We start from the raw sequence: 26,594 nt of genomic DNA on the forward strand, positions 1-26,594 counted from the left end.
TATTTAAAAAGCAAAACTATTTGTAAAAAGTACCACTTTCTTAAACTAATATCACTAAGAAAACTGTGAGTTTCTTTTCTTTAGGATCATTACAGTTCATCTTCATAATTGATTATGCTACAATATTCTCCATGAAGTTATACACAGAAATGTTCTCTGAATTGGCAACTATAGCATTTTTTAACACTTTTTAAAAAGCGATCCAATGGTTGTATTGTTGTAGGTGGCCTTATGCTAGATGCTTCAAGGCTATAAAGTAATTCATCAGTATATCTCTGAATAATTCCTCGCTTAGTGAAATTAATCTTTTGGAAATATTTACATAAATCATTTTCCCAATTGCTATATCTTAATAATTTTTTCATGAAATCTCTGGCAATGTTATTAATATATAACTGTTTTCCAAAAAGTATCAAATCATCCGAGACTTCTTTATTAATAATCCAGGCAATTAGTTCAGGTTCTAAGGATGACCATTTGAAATTATTTATAACTATATTGATTCTTCATGCGAAAGTGTGAAAACAATCTATGTTCGTGTTAGACTCTACTGCTGAATCAATATTCTTAGGTTCAGGAGGAAAATAATTCCTTATTTTTTGATAGAATTTATATCTTTCTTCTGGGGTTTCTAGAGGCCATGCTAGCCACTCATCATTTTGAAGTGTTCTTATCATCTTCATTTCTCTTGTAAGGGTATCTGGAAGATGATGTTTTGTTCGACTTTCTCAACTAAAAAATTATAATTGTAAAGGATGAACTGCCACCATGCATACCTCTGTAATTTTGGAATGCTACTAATTTTCTTTTTTATTACACTGACCAAGTTTGAAAAGTCAGATCTAAAGATAAATGTTTCTCCTATTAAACTAGTGTGAAACTTGACAACTCCCCGTACTGTAGCCAAAGTTTCATTTTCTGTGAGCCAATAGTTCGGTCATGCTTTTTTAATTGGCTGCTAGTGTAAGCACATATTTTCTCTTCTATGTTTTCCTTTTTTAATAGTATAGCCACCCATGTATTAGATTAGGCATCAGTAGAAAGGATAAATGGACCGCCGTATATAGGTGTCAGAGGGGCCAGAGTTTATACTTTTGCTTTGAGTTGTCTTATTTCTTGAGCAGCTTCTTTGGTCCATCTGAATGGTTCTTCTTTAAAAGTGTTTCTAAGTTTTCTTGGTTTTCTCAATAAGCTTGGGAATAAAGCTTAGAACATAGTTGAGACAACCAAAAACTTGTAGCATTGTAATTTATCTTGCAGTTTATCTAAAAATTTTCAATATTTTGGATAATATGGGGTTGCATCTGTATTTGTCCTTTGGAGATATGTACACCAAGAAAATCAATTGATTCTTTAGCAATTTGAAACTTGTCTTTTGAAGAAGGGTGTAGTTTGTATAGAGCCGAGGTTCTAAACAATCAAAGTAAAATGCATCTTCAAATAATGTTGGGAAATATGGTTTCAATACTGAAAATATTTGTGATAGTCATAAAATATATTTTTTTCTTTAATTATAAAATTTAAAGCTTGAAAAATAATGTAGATTGAGCAAATCTATGAAAACTTGAAAATCTTGAAAATTGACGATCCAAAATGTGTTACATGATGTACTATTTCCAAAACTTAAAATCCATTTCTTTTCTCACATCCATGCATAGATGATCAATTTAAGGATATTTGGGCATCAAAACAACCTCTTCTAGTGAAATTTTTAAGGTGGGCTCAAATTTGATTGTTTAGAGCCTCGACTCTATATAAACTTTTTCCTTTCAAGAAGGGAGGTCTATTCCATGTTTTTGCACAATTTCTGCAAATATCCCGAGATGCTCCAAATGTTCGTGCATGCTATAGAAAATACAACAAAATCATCTATATAGTTAGCAATAAAATTAGAGAATGGTTTAAAGTGGATTTTTTTTTATTTTATGAATTTCTTCGTCTTCAATTTTCACTTGGTGGTATCTTGATTTACAGTCAAATTTTGAAACGATCCTTTTTTCAGTGACTCTTTATGTCAACTATTTTTTATTGGGTAATGGTCATTTAATATCTACTATTATTTGGTTAAGAGGAATATAATTAGTTGCCATTTTGGCATTTCCTCTTTCTTCTTTTGAATGATTTCTCACAATAATGGCTTCATAGGAATAATTTAATTGAGATAGCCTAATTAATCTATTTTCTTCCAATTCTTTCATCTAAGTTTTTGGCCCTTCTTCATCCTCTTTGTTGTACCTTATAGGTTTACTTTGAACTAGAATGTTATGGAGAGTTGGTATGTGGGTTTTGGGTGAATCCTTATCCCAATTCTCCAAGGGAGTTCATCACAACATTTTCTGAGGATTTATGTAATTTTTTTTATCAAGCAATTTTGAACTGGCTTCTGAGCTCATGCCTTTTATTTGTCTGATAAATTCATAATTTTCATGTACATTTTCCAACTTTTGAACATCTTTCATAATTTTATTATAGAAGGATTATTTTGAATTTTGTTTGTCTTCGTATTGAAAGTTGGTTGAATTCGAAGTACAATTTCTTTTTCTTCTTCTGTAGTAAAATTATAAGTCTCTTGAGACTAGGCAAGGGCTTACTTCATCTAAAGTCACAGAGCCTATTCTTGCTTGATATCCTCCATCATCAAAATTTGCCAAAATCGCTTTTTCTCCAATTTAACAGGTTCATTGATGGCAAATTTTGTTAATTTTGTTATATCATTCATGGTATCAACTTCTTGTCCTTATGAGTATTTTACCCAGTTTTTCAATAATTATTTGGCACAAAAATTTATATTAATCTTTGTCCAATTTTCTCCTCCATCTACTGCAATTTTTGTTGAGAATGCATCTTTCGAATTTGATAAATATTTTGTTTTGAGATCTCTTTCTTTCTTAAAGTCCTTAAAATAATTTCCTAAAGTCCAATTTGTAATCGCTTTGAAATCTTTATTTGATTTTTTAATGTTGAGACTCTTCATAAGAAAAGCCTAGTGAATCATCAAATTCATCATCACTCGATAGGAACTTATAAAGTTTTTTTCAATTATCTGGTAAGGGCATGATGTTGAGCATTCTTCTTTTTGTTTACCTTTTTATCCAAAGAGTTTGAGAGGAGATATTTTACAGAACACCCTAGTATGTCAGTTTGCAAGAGAGAGTTTGAGAAGAGATTTTTAGAGAAATACGATAACATGAGATATTATGAAGGTTTGAGATCATTTTGGGAATTATAATTCAAAGGACAAAGTTTATATAAGGTTGCAACCTTACAATGTAGAAATAAGGTGCATCGCAAACATCCAATATAAAAGAGTGTTCAAAAGTTGGATAACCTTCCGTTTAATCTTCTCAATTTCGAGATGCATGGATATGAAGAAGAAAAAACAAATTTCAAATTCTAATATTAATGCATCAAGTTATAATAGATTTTTTGATGCTTGCAAAGTAAATTTATAGTTCATAAATATTTAGGACTATTTTTTTTTTTTAATTGTTTTTAAATATTTAAAATATTTATGTGGTGGTTTGCCTTTTGCAATTTTTCGACCCAAAATTTTGGCCAAGGGAATTCCTCAAAATTTGGCCCAATCCCCTTCTCAGGCCTAAAATACCAAACCTACCTACTCAATACCCTAAATTAGTTATCCTAGATACCCCTAGGCGTAATAAATATATAAGACTGATCCGAATACTAATCTGACACCCAAAAACCTGAAAACCAATACCCTAAAGTCCTAAACTTGTAGAGAAGGCTATATGTGGTCCAACAGTGCAAGAATCACTCAAACCCGAGATATAATTTGGAAGTTATAGCCCGAATAAGTTTGTTTATGGAAATTTTATTTTGATCCATGTACGTGGTTCAATGACACTACTAAAACTTGAGGTATTATGGATCAATTCTTGGACGCGTTTTGTCCATTCAAAGCTTAGAAGGTGTCTAGGATCCATCCCTATATAAGCCTCCCAACCCTCCATAATAAATCAACAAAAAGTCACAATAAAAAACATTAGAAAATCCCTAGAAATTGTGATACAAAAATCCCGAGAATATTTTAGGTAAATAATCAAACTCCCTTGAAAATCCCTACATCCAAAAACACCAAGAAAATATCAAAACATATTACTTTAAGTAGTGAAACCTTGGATCTAGGAAAGCCCTAAGTTAAAACCTAAAGCCAAAGTCTTCTAAATTTCTTTGCCAAAAATGCCTATAAAGTTTTCCACAAAACCCTAAGAAGATCCGATTCAAAGTGCCTTTGAAGCCAATTCTTCAAGGCAAAATGAAAAGGCATCACAATGTCACTGCATCACAATATAAATCAACTTTTGGTCCTAACACGGTTTCCAACTGCTGGTATTCTCAAGTTTCTTTCAACTTTTGATCCTAATATGGTTTCCAACTCCTTGCTTTCTCAAGTTTATTTTCTTTTTCTTTAGTTTAATTCTTAGGTACGTCTAATTCTTTTGTTTGCTTTCTATTTTTTTTTTTTTTTTTTTCTTGGTTTCTTCATCGGGTTTTGCACGATTTGAATCTGGCATTGCTAGTGGTTCTTACAGAGGGCAGAACTTTCGAGATCAGATATATCTTTAAATTGCAATTTGATGAATCCCACCAATCTCTTCTATAAATTTGATTGTTCAAATTGAAAACGCAAATCAAAGAGGGTTTCTTGCAGAACTAATACAACTTAACATTATGTAAGTATATTCAAACTACATTAGTGATTTCTATTTCTCTTTGAAAATTTATGTATTCTTTAATCTCTTTATACATTTTTACGTGCAACTCATGTAAATCCACTATAAGATATTATACTATAAGTCATATACTATATTGTAATTTAGAAAATATTGAAATGATAATTTGGAAGTCATTTTTGCCAGGAAATTTTTATGCTTTAAGAACATTTATGACGACTTTTCAAATTTCATATAATTCTCAAATTTTCAAGGACATATTTTTAATTTATAAATTCCCGCTCCAATCTTATTATATTTGAAACTTTCTTATTCTTTTACAAGTGCTCTTATTAAACGGCACCAACTTCTATCTAACTGCTCCTTTTGGTCTGTGAATGTTTAGCTATTCATCTATCTCACATTGAATATCTATGTCTACAGTAAATCCTTTTATTAAAAGATAAAAGACCAAAAGTTCTACACTTTAAAAATAGTTTCTGACTAATTTTTATTATCGTTCTTTTAATAATAATCATGCATTCCTTTTCCAATAATTTTAAAGTTTGATACTTTGCCGTAATTTTCTACAAAATAGGAATAATAATGGATATTTTAAATTCAACTTAACATACAAGTAGATCCAAAATACAACATTCCGTTTCCAATAATTTTAAAGTTTGATCCATTGCCCTATTTTTCTAGGAAATAGGAACAATAATGGATATTTTAAATTCAATTTAACATAAAAGTAGATCCAAAATATATTATTAATTCTTGTTGGTATAGAAACCATCTTTTCCTTTCCTTTTTTCTTTAAAGTTTTGCTTAATAAACTATTTAGCCTAATGTTGTGGAATTTAAAATATATTATTGATTAGTTTGGTTTGTTAATATTTTTCTATTCTTATATGTATCATTTTATATCTACAAGTAACACACATAAATTTTCTGGGAAATAGGAATAATAATGGATATTTTAAATTCAATGATATATAAGTAGATCCAAAATATCAAAATATATTACGAATTCATGTTGGTTTAAAAACCATATGTTATTCATTTTTTTTAAGGTAATATATATACTATGAGACCTTCTATTTTTGGTACAAGAAGGTCAAAATCATCTCCAACCATTAGATTTGAAATTTGGATATTAAAAACAAATGCACAAAGTTTGAAAAAAACTTTATTTTGCATTCTGCAAAATTAATAGCACACCCTTAAGCATGACCTCCTTAATAAAAACCAAATAATCTCATAATATACTTTCTTTTTTTGTAACCATTGCTTAAATTCATTGTTTCACATAACGTTGTGGAATTTAAAATATGTTGTAATTTTGGTCTTTAAATATTTTGATATTTATATCTATATCTAACACCCGTAAATCTACTAGCATTTTATATGCTCAAGTTTCATTTTTTTGGTTTTGTTTTTTTAATTACCTCCCATTTAGAACTTTATTTTGTATACTGGTTATTTTTTTAGTGAAAGAACGACAACTTGCAAATTTGTATTTCCCTAAAAAGTAAAGAATAACTTCTAGTTTTCAACATGATCACTAATCTTTTTATTTTCATTTTTTTTGATATGTTAACAATGGGAATGGAGGGTAGGATGAATTTGGGGATAGAGGGTAGGACTCATTTGTCTTTTTTCTCAAAAGAATGAAAACTCGAAGTTTCAAAAAGTTTCAGATCTTGAATTATTAAGAAGGGAAATGTTAATGTACTTCCCCTACAACATAGAAGTTCTGTCCTTCCCCTACCATCCAGCCATCCAATTTTGATCAAGAGAGCCACTCGTTGTTTAATCTTAGATCCGACATCTCAAAGTGTTTTTTTTAATACAAATTATATGAATATGAAATTTGGTGCGTGCTATATTCTCATTGGGACACACCTATAAAAAATAATAAAAATAAAATTTCGATAAAATATAATGACTAAAATACCCCTTGAATCTTTCAAGGGTATTTTGGTTATTTTATTTTTATTGAAAATATTGTTTTTATATTTTTCGCTAGTGCGAGTTTAATAGAGGAATATACGTCCAAAATTTGGTGGCAAAATACTTTATAGAAAAAATTAAAAATAAAATAGTGTAGACACGTGATACTGCCATTGGAGCAATCTTAGCCCTCTATTCAGAATGGACGATTGGATAAGGAGAAGTATATAAGTTTTATGCTGTAGGGGGAGCATAGAAAGCTGGCCCTAGTAAGAAAAGGCTTGCACCTCTATTATTGTAGCATCTTCTTCCTTTTGTACCTTTTCCCCTGTGGGACACAAGCAATGCAAAACAACCTTCTGAATCAGACAAAAGGACTAACTTTCACATAGTGAAGGGTAAAGAGACAATTTGTCTCCCTTCAAAATGACAGAATCGATATGAATACAATGTAATGTCACACCTCATGTCTCTCTCTCAAGGCATCACCTGTTAAGGAGGCCACATTCATTCAAGTTTGTAAGCTTCAGATCTTTTATATGAATATGGATAAAAACGAAAGAAAGACTAATGGGGTTTTACCGGGGAATATATATTTTTTATTTTTATTCTTTTCACCCTTTTTCCTTTCTTTTCTTTTCTTTGGGCAAATATCACTTACAAGTAGTCTTATTACAATAATTCTTGTTTCAAAGAAAATAAAAGTAACAAATCCAAGATCTTAAAAACCTTGATGCCATAAAACAAATTTTTTTTAAACAAAAAAAATATCCACAATTCTTATGCTTAGGAATATAAAACCAATATAATTAAATATAGAAAAAAAAAAAAAAATAGTGCTGGAGATTACCTCAACTGGGCTTAGTACACCCCATAACGAGTGACCAACATCTGATGGCGCGGTATCAATAGTTTAGCTTCAATCTCAAACCGGGAAAACAAATTTCGGCCAAACTGAGTATTCACCCTTAAATCTCTAAAAACTCTAACCCCTAAAATTGTGTTGGCTTACCCCTAATTTCCCAACCCTTAGTATTTTTAAAGCATGAGAGATAAAGTGGGATACCTAGGGTTGGAGTGTGCCTCTCTAGAGGCTTAGGAGAGAGAGAGTTAAAGAGAGAAAGTTGGATAGAGAGACTTAGAGGAGAGAGAGTGGGGCGTGTCTCTATGGGAGAGAGAGGAGAGAGAGAGAGTTGTAGGAGAGAGAAAAGGATAGAGAATATGGAAAGGGTGCACCCCTATTTATAGAGAAAAATTAGGTTTAGGGTTTCTCATAGTTTGCTTCTTTCTTTAGATTGAATATGGACTATTGATCAAGGAGACTTGTAGGGTGAGATATTTGAGTCATTCATTCCATATATGGGCTATCAACATTATAAAAGGTTCTTGGACCATTATCCCCCTTTCTTTAAACCATTTTCTCATCAATATATTTAAATAAATTGAATGTTATTTAAATATTAGTTATTCCATAAAATAGCATATTTTTTCCCGTACTATTCAAAGATATGTCAAGTCAAGATATGCTTTCAATATTTAGGATAAGATGTGGTCAATCTTTTTCATATCTAATATTAAATCACATGCCACAAGATACCTTTCCTAAATTTATCAAGAGAGCATCATTACATGCAACACATCATATTATAAATATTATTGAGATGATGGTCACCAAGATCGAGTTTCATCATAACACTTCCTTTATGCTTATAGATTTGAATGAGCCACACTGATCTCTCGTGTTTCATCCTTAGGGCTCAAAGCCTGTGATCAAATCATATCTCTATGTGTATCACTACCTTAAGAAGTTTATACTCAAGCACAAGGAAGTACAAAAACACAATATTCAAAACCGGCTCTTTCAAATTTGTTAGCACTTATCACTTAATGTCCATACACTCCACAAATATTCATGAAACAAGTAGCCAAAATATAGCCAAAGCATTTTAAGCAAAGCTATTGAATCCTCTTTCTTTATATGACCATGCCATGTAATGTGAGATAGATTTCATACCTCAATACTATGTAGTGTGGTACCTGGGCTTTCTTGATTCATCGCTTTTACTTGTTTGGCAAGCGCTTGTAATCTTGGAAGTGCACACAACTGATGGAGAATATATTAGTCATCCATTTCACATGTCACGAATTGTCCATCTCTTCGGCACTTGGATTCTCTTGTCTTACACCGTGAAGAAAATCTCTTATTCATTACATTATTTCAAATATCACAATTTTGATTATCTCACTGATCTTTAGCATTTATATGCTACCACCAAGTCTTTCTCTATATATCATTTCATTTCGAAGAAACCAAGATGCTTTTATAGGTATTGTGTTTCTTCTTCTTTCTACTATTCCCAAATCAAATACTCTTCACATAGAGTGTCGTATCTTGCCAACTTTGTATTACCTCTCTCTAAAGTTTTATTATAATAATCATACTCATAGCACACTATAAAACCTTTTTAAATGAGCCTTAAAAAAAAGGTCTCCATAATTAGGAATCCAAAGATGTGCCTTAATATGCCACATCTTTTTAATATATGCAGAATAGAACTTGAGCATCCCATGATAAAAATATGATATCTCTCAACTCATAAAGAGTTAATCTTCGAATCTTTTTGAGTATTGAACTAGACTCAAAAATATAAAATAGTGCTCAGTTCCATCCCGTAAAACATACCATTTAGTGAGTATTCACTTTAGTGACATTTACATCACAATGTAATTTTTTCAGTTGAAAATCAGGTTGACCACCTCTCAATAAAAATTTTGTTTCTCTCAACCCTCAAAGAATTTTTTCTTGAAATCTTTTGTGTTGAAAACTAGACTCAAAAATAAATCATAACATCATAGTGTGAATCCCAAATAATATTTTTCTTCAAAGAAATAAATAAGTGACATTTATATTACAAAATAAATCATACTACAGAATTTCAGGATGAATACTATTTAATAAAATTGTAGTTTTTCTCTAGCATCATGGAGTTTCCCTTTCAAACCAATTTTGTTTGAAAGTAGACACATAATAGTAACACATATATTTCCACAAGCCTATCACTCTTTTAAGTATGCTTAATAAATATAGATATCCATGTCTTTAATGAAGGCTATACCAAATTGCAGAAAATTCAGGATGACCTCTCTTCAATCCAAAATTTATATTCCTTTCTTCCCATAGATATTTCTCTCTCAAATAAATTTTATTAGAAACGAGACTCAGAATGAAAGTCTAAAAACTTAGTGTGAGCCATAAAACATTCTGTTAATAATAGAAATAAAACCTTGACTCCAATTCATAGAAATAATTTTCGTTGTAGAAAATAATATTTGCGTACCCTTCAATAAATCGATCATATCTTTCAAACCACAACGAATTTATTGATGAAACTTTTTTTTTGTTTGAAAGTATACTCAATTTTATGAGTCACTATAAAATTTTAGCAAAAAATAAAATCATATGATCAGTGGGAAAGATCACGGAACTCAGAAGACAGTTCTTGGATTTTGTAGAGTCAGAACTGACACCCTTTATTGATGAGTCAATAACTTTCTTAGGATCTCCCTCTGAAATTTTGTAGATAGATCCTACTCTCAAAGACACACAACATTACTGAAGTATGCAATAGAAAAATACATCATTATTTTCTTTATATCACTGCTCCAAAATAGTCTAGAAAACCCATTATGCAGAGTGTCGTTTCTGTGTTTGAATATTCCAATAATTCTTAACTGTGGGTGTATTACTTGACCACAAAAGTCATTAACTTCATTAGCTTTCATATATCTCATTCACAATCTTGATCTAGACTCAGTAAAGAGAAAATGATAACTAATGACATCAAGTATCAATAGTTCTGATACAAATGAAAGAAAGACTAATGCGATCTTGCCGGGGAATATATATTATTTATTTTTATTCTTTTGACCCTTTTTTCTTTTATTTTTCTTTTCTTTTGGCAAATATCACTTATAAGTAGTCTTATTACAATAATTCTTGCTTCAAAGAAAATAAAACTAACAAATCCAAGATCTTAAAAACCTGGATGCTGTAAAACCAATTTTCTTTAAACAAAAAAAATATTCACAATTCTTATGCTTGAGAATATAAAACCAATTTAATTAAATATAGCAAGAAACAAAAAAAAAGGAGAGTGTCAGAGATTACCTCAACCGATCTTATTACACCCCATACCGATTCACCAATATATGATGGCGCGAGATCAACGGCTTAGCTTCAATCTCAAATAGGGAAAGCAAATTTCAACCAAACTGAGTATTCACCCTTAAATCTCTAAAAACTCTAACCCCTAAAATTTTGTTGGCTTACCCCTAATTTCCTAACCCTTAGTATTTTTAAAGCATGAGAGAGAAAGTGAGAGACCTAGGGTTGGGTCGTGCCCTTCTAGAGGCTTAGGAGAGAGAAGGTTAAAAAGAGAAAGTTGGAGAGAGAGAGAGACCCAGAGGAGAGAGTGGGGCGTGTCTCTATGGGAGAGAGAGGAGAGAGAGTTGTGGGAGAGAGAAAGGTATAGAGAATATGGAGAGGGTGCATCCTTATTTAAAGAGAAAAATTACGTTTAAAGTTTTTTAGGGTTTCTCAAAGTTTGCCTTTTTCTTGAGATTCAATATGGACCGTTGATCAAGGTGACTTGTGGAGTGAGAAATCTGAGCCCTCCATTCCATAGATGGGCCATCAACATTATGGAAGCTGTTTGGACCAGTATCACCGTTTCTTTAAACCATTTTCCCATCAATATATTTAAATATATTGAATCTTATTTAAATATTATTCATTCCATAAAATAGCATATTCTTTCCCGTACCATTCAAAAATATGTCAAGTCAAGATATGCTTTCAATATTTAGGATAATATGTGGTCAATCTTTTTCATATCTAATAGTAAATCACATACGACAAGATATCTTTCCTAAATCTGAATAGTTTGATAACAAAGCAAACAACCAAGAGGTGGGGCTTGCTACCCATGTGTGGGACGTGTGGGCCCCACCCACATAGTACATGGTGGGCCCATGTGTACTATGGGCTCCCATGATAATTAACAAATTAATTTCTAAAATATTATTCAAATTTTATACTTTTGTAAAATCAATAACTTTATTTTTATAAGTCCAAAAATTATAAATAAAATATCAAAAGACTCATAAAAATTCAAATATTAATTCTAAAACAATTTCTATCATAGAACAAACATGATTAAATTAATATAATGGGAAATTGATCCATATGTTTTAGGACATGAATTAACAATCATAGGGCACTCTACCTTCAACTGTAGACTACGGATCACACTTGCTTTATCAGATTGACCTTGTATATCCCATGACCCACAGTCCAAGTAGGGACTCCTTAGCGGGTCACCAAAGTTTGACTGATGAGCCAAGGGGTCGCAATCCTAGTCTATGGATTTCAAGTTCTCCTCTAGATACGAGTCAAGGTCACCAAGATCTTATGCGACCACAGCCCTATGGCGCATAGGGGTATCTCTCGTACATGCATACGCTTCACCTTAAAAGGTGGATATCTGGCTTTTCCGAACGATCTATCGATATGCATGCCGTGTGATGGATCATGGATGAGGTTTTGGTCCCCGTCTTTATAGGTCCACCATCACACATAAGGGTCACACAGTCCTTCAGCTCATTCATCCAGGTATAAGCTCCGACCTCATTAAGGGATAACCCAAATTCCTTATCGGTTTGTTCTTTATGCCCAAGATACCTTAGATTTTTCAACCGACTGACCCAGATCGAAGCATAGTTCTGTATCTGCAAATATCGTTTACTTAGTATGGTCTACGACGGACCACATTCCCTCTGAGTTCATGTTCCACTATATTGTATTACAAGCATCTATAAGGCCTTTAAAGTCCACATAAACCCAACAAAAAGGACGAATATGGAAACTTGAAGCTGCCAGCTAGGGACAAGTTCAGAACTTCACCAAAGTTAATTTAAATAAAAAAAAACTTAGAGAAAAAAATGAGACTTGTGTGTATAACATAACATATGGAAGACTATTTATGTGTTTCAAAAAATATGTGGGATTTTCGGTAATTTCCTTTTTTAATATAATATGATAGCTTGCTAGTCGACTTGACTGCAATGAGTTGCAAACAGTTAAATGAGTTTCACCAATCGAAAAAAACAATTTTTTTAAAAATGGATCAGTGTAGCGGATCATCCCACCTTCGATCCCATATCGGTTGCCAAATCGCTGATCTAAAAAAATATCGGAAAGTAAACATATAACATCATATGTTATGCATTGTGTAAAATCTACATCACCATTCTTGAATGGCTTAGTTGGGAGCAGCTGTGGCTTTCCGGGTTCGAATCCCGTGTGTGTCTAAAAAAAGAAGGATTTTCTGACATTGGTCGGGATATATGACCAATACTCCACTAGCCCATGAATGTTCAAATGGAAAAAAAAGAAGAAAAAGATAAAAAAAAGGAGAAAAAAAAAAAAAAAAGAAGAGGAAGAAGGAAGGAAGAGGACGTACTCTACTAGCCAATGGACATAGTCTAAGCATGTCTAGATGATGCACTGACCTTCTTCATGATGAGAGGTTGCTGGTCACACTCTCATTTCCTCTCCTTGTCTCTCGTGTTGCCATTACTGCTGCCACTTTTGAGGCAAAGGAGCCCACTAGTGTTAAGTTTAGTCTATGAATTAAATATGCGGTAGTCAAATAGGCTTTTAGAATTGGGATTTTGCACAAAGAGGCCATTTACTTTGGTAACAAGGAGGTCACAATTATTCTTACTCATTAGATGTCAAATTGGATGACTTGGGGTATGTCATGAAGTTCAAGATTTTTTTTGTTTTTTTCTAAACTTTGAGTCTATTCAATGACATTCTTACAACCACCCATTTTGAAATTAAAGGACAATAATGATTGTGACATCTTTGTACTAAAGATAAATGGTCTCTTTCAATACCTTTCTTTTAGAATTTATATTTTATAATGATATCAAAATAAGTAATATAGTCATCTAGTTTTAACAAAATATAACAATTTGACTTTTAAAACTCAAAATTTCCTAAGCTACTAGCTATAATGAATAGTATAAGCTACTAGCTCTCAGCCGTCAGATCTTCATCAGGTGCTTCAAAATTCATATCACTATCTGAATTTTAATCTTTTTTTCTTAAAATCAGATCAAAATAAAATTTTGTACAAGGGTAATTCGTTCATTTTAAATTATTGAAAGTAATTGTTTTATATTTTTATATGGTGCGCAATAGTATTAGGTATATACACGAAAAATTCCATCTGAAACTAATTTATAAAAAAAAATTAAAATTAAAATAGTGATATGAAATTTGAACCATCCGATGAAGATTTGACAATTGGGAGCTAGTAGCTTATACTATTCATTATAGCTAGTAGCTTAGGAAATCGGCTTCCATATATATATATATATATATAGAAATTTCATATATATATAATCCTTATGAAACCATGATTTTGCCATTTATATGATTCCAAATTTTGCACGCCCATTAATCCTCATAATCAATCTTATGGAAAAAAAAAAAAAAAAATTCAATTTGCACATTAGATATGGTCAAAATTAGTACTTTCCAACAATGAATCTCGACCGTCCATTCAATGAATTTCAAGATCTAGGCCTTGACAAATTAAAAATCACTTTTTTCTTTTTTTAGCATTGTTAATCTAATGATGATAACACTATAATAAGAAAATCCTTTTGAGCCCTATATCTAACCTTCTCACTAAAATGGACGCCTTATATTGTTTGGGCTAGAAAAATACTTTTTAGGAATTTTTTTTTTCGAAATTTTCTTTTTTGTGATTATTCTTTAGAATGAACAGAGTATACATCTAAAAAATTGTGTCACAAAATATCTCTAGCATGGTTTTTTAATGTGGTTGCATTATATTTTGATACAATTGTTGCATGAATTCATTGATATATATATATATATATGGAAATGATCCAATGCGACGGTTGTATAGTAGTATAATGCAACCACACCTCCAGAAAACCATATTTTTGGCATTTGTATGATCCCAAATTTTACACATACATTCTCTGCATCATCATAATCAATCCTATGAAAAAAGAATTTCAATTTGCATGCTAGATATGGTCAAAATTAGTACCCATCCAACAATGAATCTCGACCATCCATTTTGTGAATATCAAGATCAAGGCCTTAACAAATTCAAAATCACTGTTTTCTATTTTAACATTATTAATCTAATGATGATAACACTATTTAAACATTATGGGAATAAAAAAATGCTTTTGAGGACTATATCTAACCATCGAAATAAAATGGATGGCTTATATTAATTAGGCTAGAATGAAAACTTTTTAAAGCATTTTTTCAAAATTTTCTTTTTTGTGATTGTTCTTCATAATGAAAGGAGTATACATTTAAAAATTTGTATCAAACAAATATCTCTAACATAATTTTTTAAAATGATTGCATTATACTACTATACAACTATTGCAAGAAATAAAACAAAAGGCCGTAGCCTCAAAAGCCTTCAAACCTAACCATATTTTCAATCACCCCCATCCTTCGCGCGTGAAGTTCTGCGAACATCTAACCTAACCATATTTTTAATCACCACCATTCCTCCCGCGTGAAGCTCTGCGAACATCTCGCTCTCCCGCTCCTCTGCTGTGCCTCTGCAAAGGGTTGCCTCTCTCTTGCTCTCCCTCTCTTCCCATCTGCAAAACGCGTGAGCTCTGGACCAGGCAAAGCTCTGCGAACGTCTCGCTCTCCAGCTCTCTCGCTCGCCCTCTCTTTGCCCTCTGTAAAGCTCCTGGACTAGGCAAAGTTCTTCTGCAGCAAACAAACGGGTGAGTGACCTCTAGATTGTATCCCCGTTTGGATGTTTTCTTTGCTCGAACAAATCCGACCCCAAATCAAGAATAAAACCCTTTTTTAAAAAGAGAAACTCATTTTTTTTAAAAAACCCCAAATTGAATAGTTTCAATGAAACCCTACATTTTTTCCTAATGAATAACCAAAAATAGGAGAGGAAATCATAATCACAGAAATTGAAAGAGAAAACTACATATGGGAGAGGAAATTTTGGTTTGGTTAAAAATAAATTATGTGATTTCAGATTATCACAATTTAAATCGAACCCCTATCATGAATAAGCCCAAATTGAAGAGTTTCAATGCACCCTTATCACAACTGGGGTTTTTCTGATAACTAGTAACTTGACATTTGTATTTTTCTGATTTTGGGTTCTAGGTGGAGTAAAGTTGCTGTTTTTTTCTTTTACTTTTTTGGATGATGGATTTGTGAATTGTTTTTTATTTTGCTTTTATTGGGTATGAATTTGCATTTTTGTTGTGCAGGATTTCTTATATTCTCTTTTATCAGAGATATGTTGGATTTTATTTGCTATTGGTATGAGAAGCTGTTTCATGGAGTATGTTGTTTATCTGTGATTTTTTGCATTCTTTGAACTCAAATTTCGGCCTCCCAAATGCCGGTTTTCTTCTTTTTTCTGCTATTTTCTGGTGTAAGTGTTATATATTATGTTTTTCTGTGGAATTGAGATGTTGTTTCATGGAATTTGTTGTTGCACTATGAATTATTGTAGTCTTTGAACTAAAAAATTGTTCGATTTCTATAGAGGTTGTGTTTTTTGAACTCAAAATTGTTTGACTGTTGTAGAGGGACCATTGGCTTATATTTATTTATAAATTTGATGGGGTAACGCCTTTGAATCTGATTGCTGTTTGATGCTCTGATCCTCTCTATCTTTCACCCATGGTTTATATTTGTTAATTTCAAAAATTTTCACTAAGTAGTTTTATTATTTGTGAATTTGATAAATTGTCATTTGGTTTGCTTTGTTTTGTTGAGAAAGGAGGATGAGCTCCTTTTAGAATTCATTTACCAAAAGAAAGAACATCTTTGAATTTCTACTTCAATTTCTTTTTGCACTAGAAGAGGTTGTTTTTAGTGACTTAAAGGAACAAGTTCCTAATGCGTCATGGGCTTCAACATTTCTCTGTAATTTTTATTTTATTTAAAAAAAATCAAGTCCAAGTTATGACTTCTAAAAGGTGGATTCTCTCTTTATTATGGCCTCTTTAATTGATAATCAATGCTTTTTACTATGGGTTTCTGGAAATCCTCTCCCAGAATACTATAGGTATCTGCATCTTCTCATTTACTGATTTATTGAGTTGCTTTTTTGTGAGGGAGAATGTTTTATTGAGTAGCTTTTCCTTCTTTGGATGCTCACTAGAACGCTCACTAGAAACTCCAAATGAAGCTAAGTCCAAGTGTAATATGTGAGTTCGAAGTTAGAAGATCAGACTTCCCACCGCACTTTGCTTTTTTGGGTATTGGAAGTTGTTCGAAGGTAGAAGTTTTGAACTGACTTTTTGTGCGTGAATGGAAAGTATGCATGTCTTACACATATTTTAGGATATTTTCTTTCCTTTTTTGTTTATTGGAGAGGTCGTGTAATGCATCAACTACTTTATAGATTATGGAACTTCTCCAACAAGATCAAGACATAAATCTTTTTCTCTACATGGTATGAGAGCCTTGTCCGGATTAATCCGATTTGTTCTGTCATGCTATGTTTTCTTTTTCTTTTTCTTTTGGGTGAAGGCATTTTACAGTGGAAAATCAGCAGATCTGGTGGTTTTCTTTTGAGTACATTTATGGTTCACTTCTCTGATACATGCTAAGGATCTCTCATCCCTTTCAGTCGCTTGTTTTTCTCATATTGCGTTTGTTCCTTCAGACCTCAAAGTGAGGTTTGAAAATGTCATAAATTTATATTTTCCAAAATTGGGGTTGAAATGAGAATGCAGAAAACCTCCAAATTCTAAGGCCTTGGCGTAAAATGACTAGAAATGTGAAAAGTTTTAAGTTTATATTATTCTCCTACGAGAGTACATTGTTCAAATACTCCCTTGATTAGAAGATTTACTTTGGGAGGATTTTTAGATCTGAAATTTTGGAACCACCTAATAACCATTAGATTATTGTTTTCTATCACTTAGATCTCACCTTCCCAAAGTTAGATGATCTCTATTCAATCTTGACCTTTTTTTTTTTTGAAGGGCATAGAGAATGCAATTTAGAAATTCTTCTTATTGAGTTTAGCCTATATATTGAAAATATCATTTCTCTAAAGTTTGGGATTCTAAAATTATTCCAATAGTGGGTTTAAGAGGTGGAGTAAATAGACATTATACTCCCCAAAAAGTAGGAAATCTTTTGCCAATTCTGAATATTATTTCTCTATCTCGTATGAAGAACATATCGGATTTGGTTTTGCTAGAGTGGAGCGGGAGAAATATGGGTGGCATCGGGTCAGGTCCGGTCTGGTCGGACCTGGACCTAGACTCGAACATGGAGATGCGACCCAAAAATTAAAGGAAAAAGTTTATATCAGGATGCTACCTTATAATGTCGAACTACGGATGCCCCTCAAAATCCATCGAAAAAGGTAGTTTTAATGTTGAAAAACCCTTTGATTAATCACCTCGACATCGAGATGTATGACTATGAAAAATAAAAAGATTTTAAGTCTTAGAAATAATGTATTTTACAATATATTATCTACACCATCCATTTTCAAGATTTTAATATGTTTATAGATCTACTTGATTTTAACCATTTTTTAAATTTAAAATTTTATAATTAGATATAAAAATAGATTTTGAGATAATCCTAAGAACATTTTGCATCACAATTATATACCATGATAAAATTTGAAGGTGCACCTTACCTCTACACCTACAAATGCATCCGTATGCAAACTGCATCCAAAATTAAAATATCTGTGTATTATTTAAATATATTTCATATATCATGAACCAAAAAATATTACCAGACCTAGACACATACCTCAATAGTCCTCATGTCCAAGATTTGGACCGAGACCCAACCCATCGGGTTTAAAAGGCCCATACTGAGACCCAGATCAAATCTACCCCTCAGGTACTGGGTGGGTTCAAAAAGAAGGGAATCCCCTCAATTCCCTCTTGATCACGCTTTCACCACTCTTCACCTACTCTCTCATGGCTATTTATTTATTTGTTATTTTCCTCACCCTTAAAACTAACTAACTGCCCACCTCGAGTTTCTTCAATTCACAAGAACCTACTCTTGTTGTGAAACGCCAAGAGAGTTTTGATCTTTCAAACTATGATATATCTATTTCCCCTACAAATAATATAGAAAGGAAAAGGAAAGAGAGAAGAAAGGTTATACAGGCTCATGTGGCAGGTATGAACATCTTTTCCTTTGCCCCGCCTTTGATGACCCAGATTCTAGAGAGAGAAATTGCACTCTGAAACCCCCTCTGATCACCCAGATTCCCTTAATAATTCTTATTACTAACCACAATTTTATTTTAGAGAGAGAAATTGCATTTTTAGCTGCTCCTTTGCACGTTTAATTCTTCAATCTGCAATTTTGTTTTCATGAAGAGTTGAGAGGTGGAAAAAGATGAACAGTGGGTACTTCCAAGAGCGTTTGAGAGCCCTTTTAGCTACTAAGCGCTGGGACTACTGTGTGTATTGGAAACCCAGCAACGACTAGAGGTGAGCTCATACCATTGTTGCTTCTAAGAGAGAGAGGTTCTTCTCTGTTTTTGTTGTAATTGGGGAAAACTTATATTTTATAAATAAATTATGATTGATCTGAAAATTTATGTTTAGGTGTATTGAATGGGTGGGGTGTTGCTGCGGGGGAGCTACTGAAAATGGACATAGTGAGAATGGTTTGGTGGGGTCTTTTGCATCTAAATTTTATTGCAGGGATACAGTTTTACCCCACCCACCCACCCAGTCCTGCCACCTTCTCTTGGCGTCGCCTACCTCCATCCCTTTGGACTCTGCTGCTGTTGGGTAACCTAACCAACCAATTTCATTGATCGATTGATTCGGGTCCACCTTAATTCTTATTCTGTCAAAAAAAATCAGGGTTTATGCACAGGTGCTTTTGTCCGGGCAAGCCAGATGGATTAATAATAATACTCAACCCACCCACCTAACGGATTGCAGTGTATTGATACAACTCTTCTTCATTCTTTCTTAGTTTTTGGAAGAGATGGCATTCAGTTTCTTTGTTTGTTTAGGATTGCAGTGTATTAATAATACTCTTATTCATTCTTTCTTAGTTTTTGGAAGAGATGGCATTCAGTTTCTTTGTTTGTTTAATCGTGCAGGAAGTGGGGGCTAATACAAATAATAATAATACAAGGGCATTCATTCCGGTTTCTGGAGGAGGCCTTGTGGAGCTGTTTGCTTGTGATAATGTGAAGCACCTGCTCTTTCTCTGTCTTACTCTTTGTTTTGTACTCCATCTACAATGGAATTCAGAAGGCGACGGCCTCTCCATTTCATCCTTGTTTATTTTATTATTTTTTTGAAAATGCACGAAATAATTATATTATATTATATAAAACAGATATTTTGACAAGTTTAAGCAATTAGGGAAAAGAAAAACATATCGAAAAAGGAGTTCTCAAGAGTGTTTGATTTGATAATATGATAACAATAGGTATCAGAGGATCGTGAGGTGATTGAGTTTGTTATGGAGGAGCAGTGGCCTGCAAATTGGCCCCTTGAACACCCTCTCCATCAAGAATCTTGGCAGCAGCAGAGGCAGGAAGCGATGATGATATCTTCTTCTTCATCTTCCGCCATAAAGGAAATACCTTTCCATTTCTCATCGGAAAACTTAGCCAGAAACCACCAAAGTTTCGAGCCCCAATCCCCCACAGACCTACAGGAAGATTATGAAAGAAGATACTACCACCGTCACCACCAAATGCTCGGCAGCAGGCAAAAGGACTTCCATCACCACCCCCCATGGACTGGTGTCCCTTCTCCTTTGGATTGGGGGTCGTATGGCCAACAGCAGTTGAGGAACAACAACGTTCTCTTTGATGGCTCTGCCGACTCCACGCTCTCAGATGACATGATGAAGCCTCCAATCTCCTTCCCCAATCTTAAATCGACATCATCCTCATCACAGGTGACGTAGGAGGTGAGCAGAGGGGTGACTCTTATCTCTGACTGCAGCGAGGATGATGACGAATAAAAGGGAAAGCCTGGAAGGAAACATCAGTCTAAGAACCTGGTGGCTGAGAGGAAGAGAAGGAAGAAGCTTAGTGAAAGGCTCTATGCCCTCCGCTCCCTCGTGCCCAAGATCACCAAGGCAGGCCAACAAGACAACCCAACCCCTTCTCTCTTTTTTTTTTTTTTTCAAACTGTAAACTCTCATTTTTATAATTTGTTTCAGTCTTTTTTCCATCTTCCTTTATTCATCTTTCAACTATGCTCTCATTCTTTTTCGAAGTAAACATATGTAATTTTGTGGGTATGAGATTGTTTGTAGATGGACAGGGCATCCATCTTGGGTGATGCCATAGAGTATGTAAAGGAGCTGCAGATGCTAGTGAAGGCGCTGCAGGAGGAGTTGGATGAGACAACTGAGGAAGAGCAGCAACAGCAACAGCAAGGGAACGAAGGCGATGGTGTTGCTCCTTCGGCTACGACCCCTTCCTCTGATAGCAACAACCATGGCGGCTTGAACGTCATGGAGGAGCGGGTTGAGGAATCCTCATCCACTACTCATCACCTGCTGCATATCCCCAACATCAACAATGACTCTTCCGATGACAAGGCTCAACAGCAGCAAATGGAGGTATGTCCGATCTCGGAGCAGATATCACTACTCGCTCCTTCTCTTCTTCATCTCTCTGCATTACTTAATCTCCAAAACCTCCTAATAGTGAAATACGGAATGGTGATTTGTTTTTTGTTTGTTTTTAGGTTCAGGTTGAGGTGAACCAAGTAAGCGCCCATGAGTTCAACCTGAAGATATTTTGCAAGAAAAGCAGTGGTGGTTTTGCGAGGCTAATGGAGGCCATGGATGCCTTGGGCCTCGAAGTAATCCACGTTAGTATCACTACTTACATGAGCCTCGTTCTTAATGTCTTCAAAGTCGAGGTATGTCTCAGCAATCCTTTCTCTGGGACAGAGCCGCCTCCCTCCCGGTTTTGAGAATGCAAATTGGTGTGCTTGTGTTGTTGCCAATGTAGGATAACGAAGCTATACAGGCAGAGCATGTGAGGGATTCACTTCTGGAGCTCACCTACAATCCCAATGGCTGGCCTTCCCCTGTACATAAATTGTAGCATGTCCACTTACGCGAGCTTCCGCCACCAATCGGCGCCGCCAACTTCTCCAACACCCATATTTGATATGGTTGTTTCATATATAATGCTTTGAATATTTTAGTCTAAGATTTTTCTTCTTTCTTGAAATTAACCATATCAAGCAGTTTTAAATCACTCACTTTGTCTGAATTATGAACTTAATTTGTTTAAACCAATGGTTTAAAGAGTGGATCGGTGACTATGGATCGGGCATCTCAAAAACCGATCTGGATCAGCGAATTGGCGATTTGGATCGAGAATCGGCTGAATCGGTCGGATTAAAGCTTCAAAAAAATCTTAAAAAATTATTAAAATTCATTGTAAATATTGTTTTTTAAGAATCCAATAAGAAATGAAGGTACTACATTATTAACTTTCATTTTTTTCATTAATTTGTGAATATTGAGATGCTCTTTCCCTGTGTAAATTTATGTTAACCATTAAATTTGCATTACATAAAAGAAAAATCATAGAATTATCATAGGTAAAATATATAATTATACATGGACTATTATAAAGAGTAGACTAATCAATGAAAGAATGGCCATTAAAATCTCGTTTTGGCGAAAAACCCTAATCTGCTAAAAAAATCCAAATTATTACAGTCTAACTAATTATAATCCAAAATTATTAAAACCTAATGAATTATAATATTTTATATTGAAATTATAATTATTAGTTTACATTTTATAATTATTTTATTAGACAAATAATAACAAATTAAAATTTTTTTATAATATTATCTAATTTAAAATGTATTATTGATAACTATAAGAAAAATAGTACATTACATGATTTATATTGTAAAAATTAATAAATAAAATAAGAGATTTGGTTATCAATGTAAAAATTAATAAAATGCGTAAAAGTTTTGGAAATAACACTTCAATTTTTAAAAAAATTATTTTTTTAGGTTTTTATAATAAATTTAGTGAAAGAGATTGTGAGTAGAAAGATAGAGATTTCAAATAGGATAAGTTTTTTATGTTTTTTTTTTTTATGCCTTTCTTATTATTTAAAAAAATAATTATACCACTATATACAACAAAAATTAACTGCTATACAAAAAATTAACCTTTTTATTTTTCATTTTTTATTCTTTTTATATTATTTACAAAAATATTTATACAATATATACAACAAAAATTATACAACACAAAAATAACGCCCACGGGAGGATTCGACCTTGAGAGGTCACATGAAGAAGCAAAGGTCTTAACCACCATGACACTTCACCATATGCGGTTATAACTTGATGATTAATAGAATATATTTAAATTCCCTTTTCATTTAATGATGTTTGGGAATTATCCCATATCGAAAGATGGGTATTCTACTTTGGTATATAAATACCTATGTAATATAGATTAATATGTTTGTGTAGAAATATTAGGGTAATCTCACACGTGTCGCATGCGTGCACGTGCGTGTCGTACACGGGTACGTGCGTGTCGCACGCGTGCAGGGGCGTGTCGCATGCGTGCAGGAAGGGAATCGGGTAGAACTGGATTGGAACCGGCGGTTCTCCTCTAGAACCGGGCGGTTCCCAATTTTGTATCGGAACCGGCGCGGGCTGTGCCTGTACCCGAGTCGAACCGGGCAAGTTCGGTTCGACTCGCCGGTTTTTAAAACACTGGTTTAAATTGCATCATGCTATTGTGGGGTTTGAATTGTTTAATGATAGCTTATTGCTAATGGTTTTCGATATGCAAACCTTGAAACCATTTCATTTCATGCAGATTTTTATCATTTTTTTAAAGAAATCTTATCGGATTAAATTCTCGCCCATGCTTTTGCTCTTTATGATACTTAAAAGGCATTGTGATGAGGATGTGATGCCTTGAGTTCTATTCCTAATATGGGCATGAGCAGAGGACCTCTTCCCTCGTGTGACTATTTATACATTAAAAACATAAATATATAAGACAATCCTCTCACACAAAATGCCATAGAGTTGAGACAAAGGTGTTAATTAGCAAAGTTCATGGGTGTTTTGTCATAACTAGAGTGGCATGTAGATAACAAATTTATCCGTGGAACAACATCAAAGCCGTTCTTGTCTTAACATGAACATTCATGTTTTTTACTTCTTGCTTTCTCTGTTCTTTCAATACGGTTCTTATTTTTTCTCTCTTCATGGTGATTTCTTATTTTCAAATTGGAAGTTGTAGCACTCGCATCAAGCACGGTGTACATTGAATTTAACGTAATTTTGGACCATCAATTTTCAAGATTTTTAAGTTTTCATAGATGTGCTCAATCTATACTATTTTTAAAGCTTTAAATTTTATATTTTCATCTTTAACGTAATTTTGGACCATTAATTTTCAAGATTTTCATGTTTTCATAAATCTGCACGATCTATATTATTTTAAAGCTTTAAATTTTATAATCAAAGATAAAAATATATTTTAAGACTATCACAAATATTTTTAGTATTGAAACCACATTTTTCGACACTATTTGAATGTGCAGTTTACTTTGATTGTATAGATCCTCGGCTCTACCCTTTATGTAATGATTGTATTTTTCCTAAATTTAATAGTAGATTTATTTTAATACTATATGGATACTAAAAAACAGAAAAAAATCGGCCCCTTGCCGGTTCTTTTTTGGGCAGTTTTGGTGATCGGCCGGTATTTTAAAAATAAAAATTCAAAAAACTATCTATAAAATATATGAAATAAGGAATTTGATTTGTAATACATTTTTTAATATTTTTTACATTATGTTAAATATTTAAAATTGCTTTGCTCATTAATACTCACTTTAATATCTATTTTTTCATTAATTTTCAACTTCATTTGAATGTGTTTTGTTTTAATCATTCTTTATATGTTTTTCTTATTTTAGTAGATTTGTTTTTGCATATTTTTCATTTTTGTCAACAATTTTTTGGCTGCATGGATTGTGCTCCATTAGAATGGTTGAATCGACCGATTTACTGATTACACTGATTAAACCACTTCCGGCTCCTTTTTCAGTTAACCGTTCCGGTTTGATTTTAAAAACACTGAGTAAAAGGCATGTCCGTCGAAATGATGCCTTCTCCTCTAGATTGAAGAATGAAGTAATCAACATTCCTCCTCTAGATTGAAGTAATGAACATCAAGTCAAGGCCTAAAGACAAGGGCAAGGCCTGGGCTGTCAACTTGGCGAGGCCATCATTCGAGGAGGGTCACTACATTGAGATTAAAACCATGCTTTTGACCGCTCTGTTCCAAGGGGGAACCGAATAATGAAAAGACTTACACCAGGTGTAGGCATCCCGATTAAGAAACCCAACCAATAAGCACGTTGTTGAAGAAAATAACCAAAGGAATTGATGCAGATGGATGGACGTAATGTTTTTATTTTAAATTTTTAGGAGACTTAATTTGTTAGAGATAATTGTTAGAAATAGGATTAATATGTTTTTCTTTTTTTGGTTAGTTTGATAAAGTTTAATTTTTAGCAAGTTTCTTTTAAAGATAATGAGAAAGAAAGTCTTTTTTGTTTAAGTCAACTTTAGGAAGGTTTCTAATTAGATGGGGTTTATTATTTAGTTGGGGATGTAGATAAACGCATCTAAAGGCAATATATTGTTTGGTTAGTTATTATTTAGTAGGCAAATATTTTAGGAGACTTTGGAAGTGAATAAAATGAAAATGACCCATTATAATAGATGGTTATGTTTTGATGAAAGGAAAAAGGAAACATCAACAATTTAGAGAGAGAGAGCCTTTGTGATTTTTTTTTTTTCTTTTCTTTTTGTGTGTTTCTTGTTACAAGTATACAGTAGGAGGTCTCAACTGTCTGTTATCGTGCCTTCTTGCGATATCTTCTATATTGTTTTTTTTCTCTCTAAAACGTAACTTTATCGTTGGTTATTGGATGCTTGTGATTTTTCATATACGTGAGCTAGTATCTGAGCATCGGTTCTTGTGGATCCTGGTGTTCATCACTAAGGCATCATGGTTGATGAATATGGTTAACAACCGAATACCGGGAATAAGCCCGTCCAGCAAGAACGAGACATTCAAAATATTTAGTTAGAAAATATGAGAAGGCAAGTTGAGGAGCTGACCCAGCGTTTAGCGCAAAACCAGTCTCGGCACACTATGATTAACGGTAGTAAGTCAAAAGCTGTATTCAAGAACCCGATCTATGCATGTGCTCCACGTCTGAAGCCTCATGTTCGGGAAAATAGATCTTAGGATTTAGTTGATCTACATGATTTGAAAGAGAACGAGGTTAATTTTGGCCTAGTTCGTATCGAAAATCAGCAAGTTGTAGATGTGCCACCAGTTTTTGTTACATATTTAAGTGAAGAATAACATTTCGTACGAAATAAGATCTACGATGATAATCAAGATTTCATGGTTGAATTGATATTTGATGAGGAAAAAGTTGAAGCACTCAAAGGAGAATAGATATGTGAAGTTATCGGTCCAGTCTTAGAATCTAACACTAATATTAAAGATACACTCGTGATGTGTTCCAATCTTGACAAATTTAGCAGGGCTAAATGGATGAACTGATTCAATTTCAATAAGTATATGTGGCGGAACATATTTTATTGACATACAATGATCCTTTCCTCGAGGGTTTCTTAGTTTCAATGCACGATCACTATGTTTTGATTAGTGTAGTAACCCGCAAACCCTAAGATAGTGTTTATAATATTCGAGTTAACTGACATAGACTTCATCTTAACTTATTTCAAAACTCGAGAATGAGCTTTCTCCAAATAGGGGAAAATGATACATATCAA

The 26,594-nt window shown here is 33.2% G+C and overlaps 1 non-coding gene across 1 annotated transcript; it reads left to right on the forward strand.

The window, feature by feature from the left end:
- The first annotated feature begins 15,171 nt into the window (after positions 1-15,171).
- Positions 15,172-22,026, forward strand: LOC18428516 (transcription factor ABORTED MICROSPORES). Its single transcript, XR_016041383.1, has 10 exons — positions 15,172-15,488; positions 19,104-19,212; positions 19,246-19,253; positions 19,335-19,523; positions 19,599-19,680; positions 19,844-19,933; positions 20,179-20,838; positions 21,019-21,327; positions 21,456-21,632; positions 21,725-22,026. It is a non-coding gene; the product is annotated as a transcription factor ABORTED MICROSPORES (transcript).
- Positions 22,027-26,594: the final 4,568 nt, after the last annotated feature.

The sequence above is a fragment of the Amborella trichopoda genome, chromosome 9 (genome assembly GCF_054954075.1).
Source record: "Amborella trichopoda isolate Santa Cruz 75 chromosome 9, AtrichopodaSantaCruz75HAP2 v2.0, whole genome shotgun sequence".
Classification (NCBI taxonomy): Eukaryota; Viridiplantae; Streptophyta; class Magnoliopsida; order Amborellales; family Amborellaceae; genus Amborella; species Amborella trichopoda.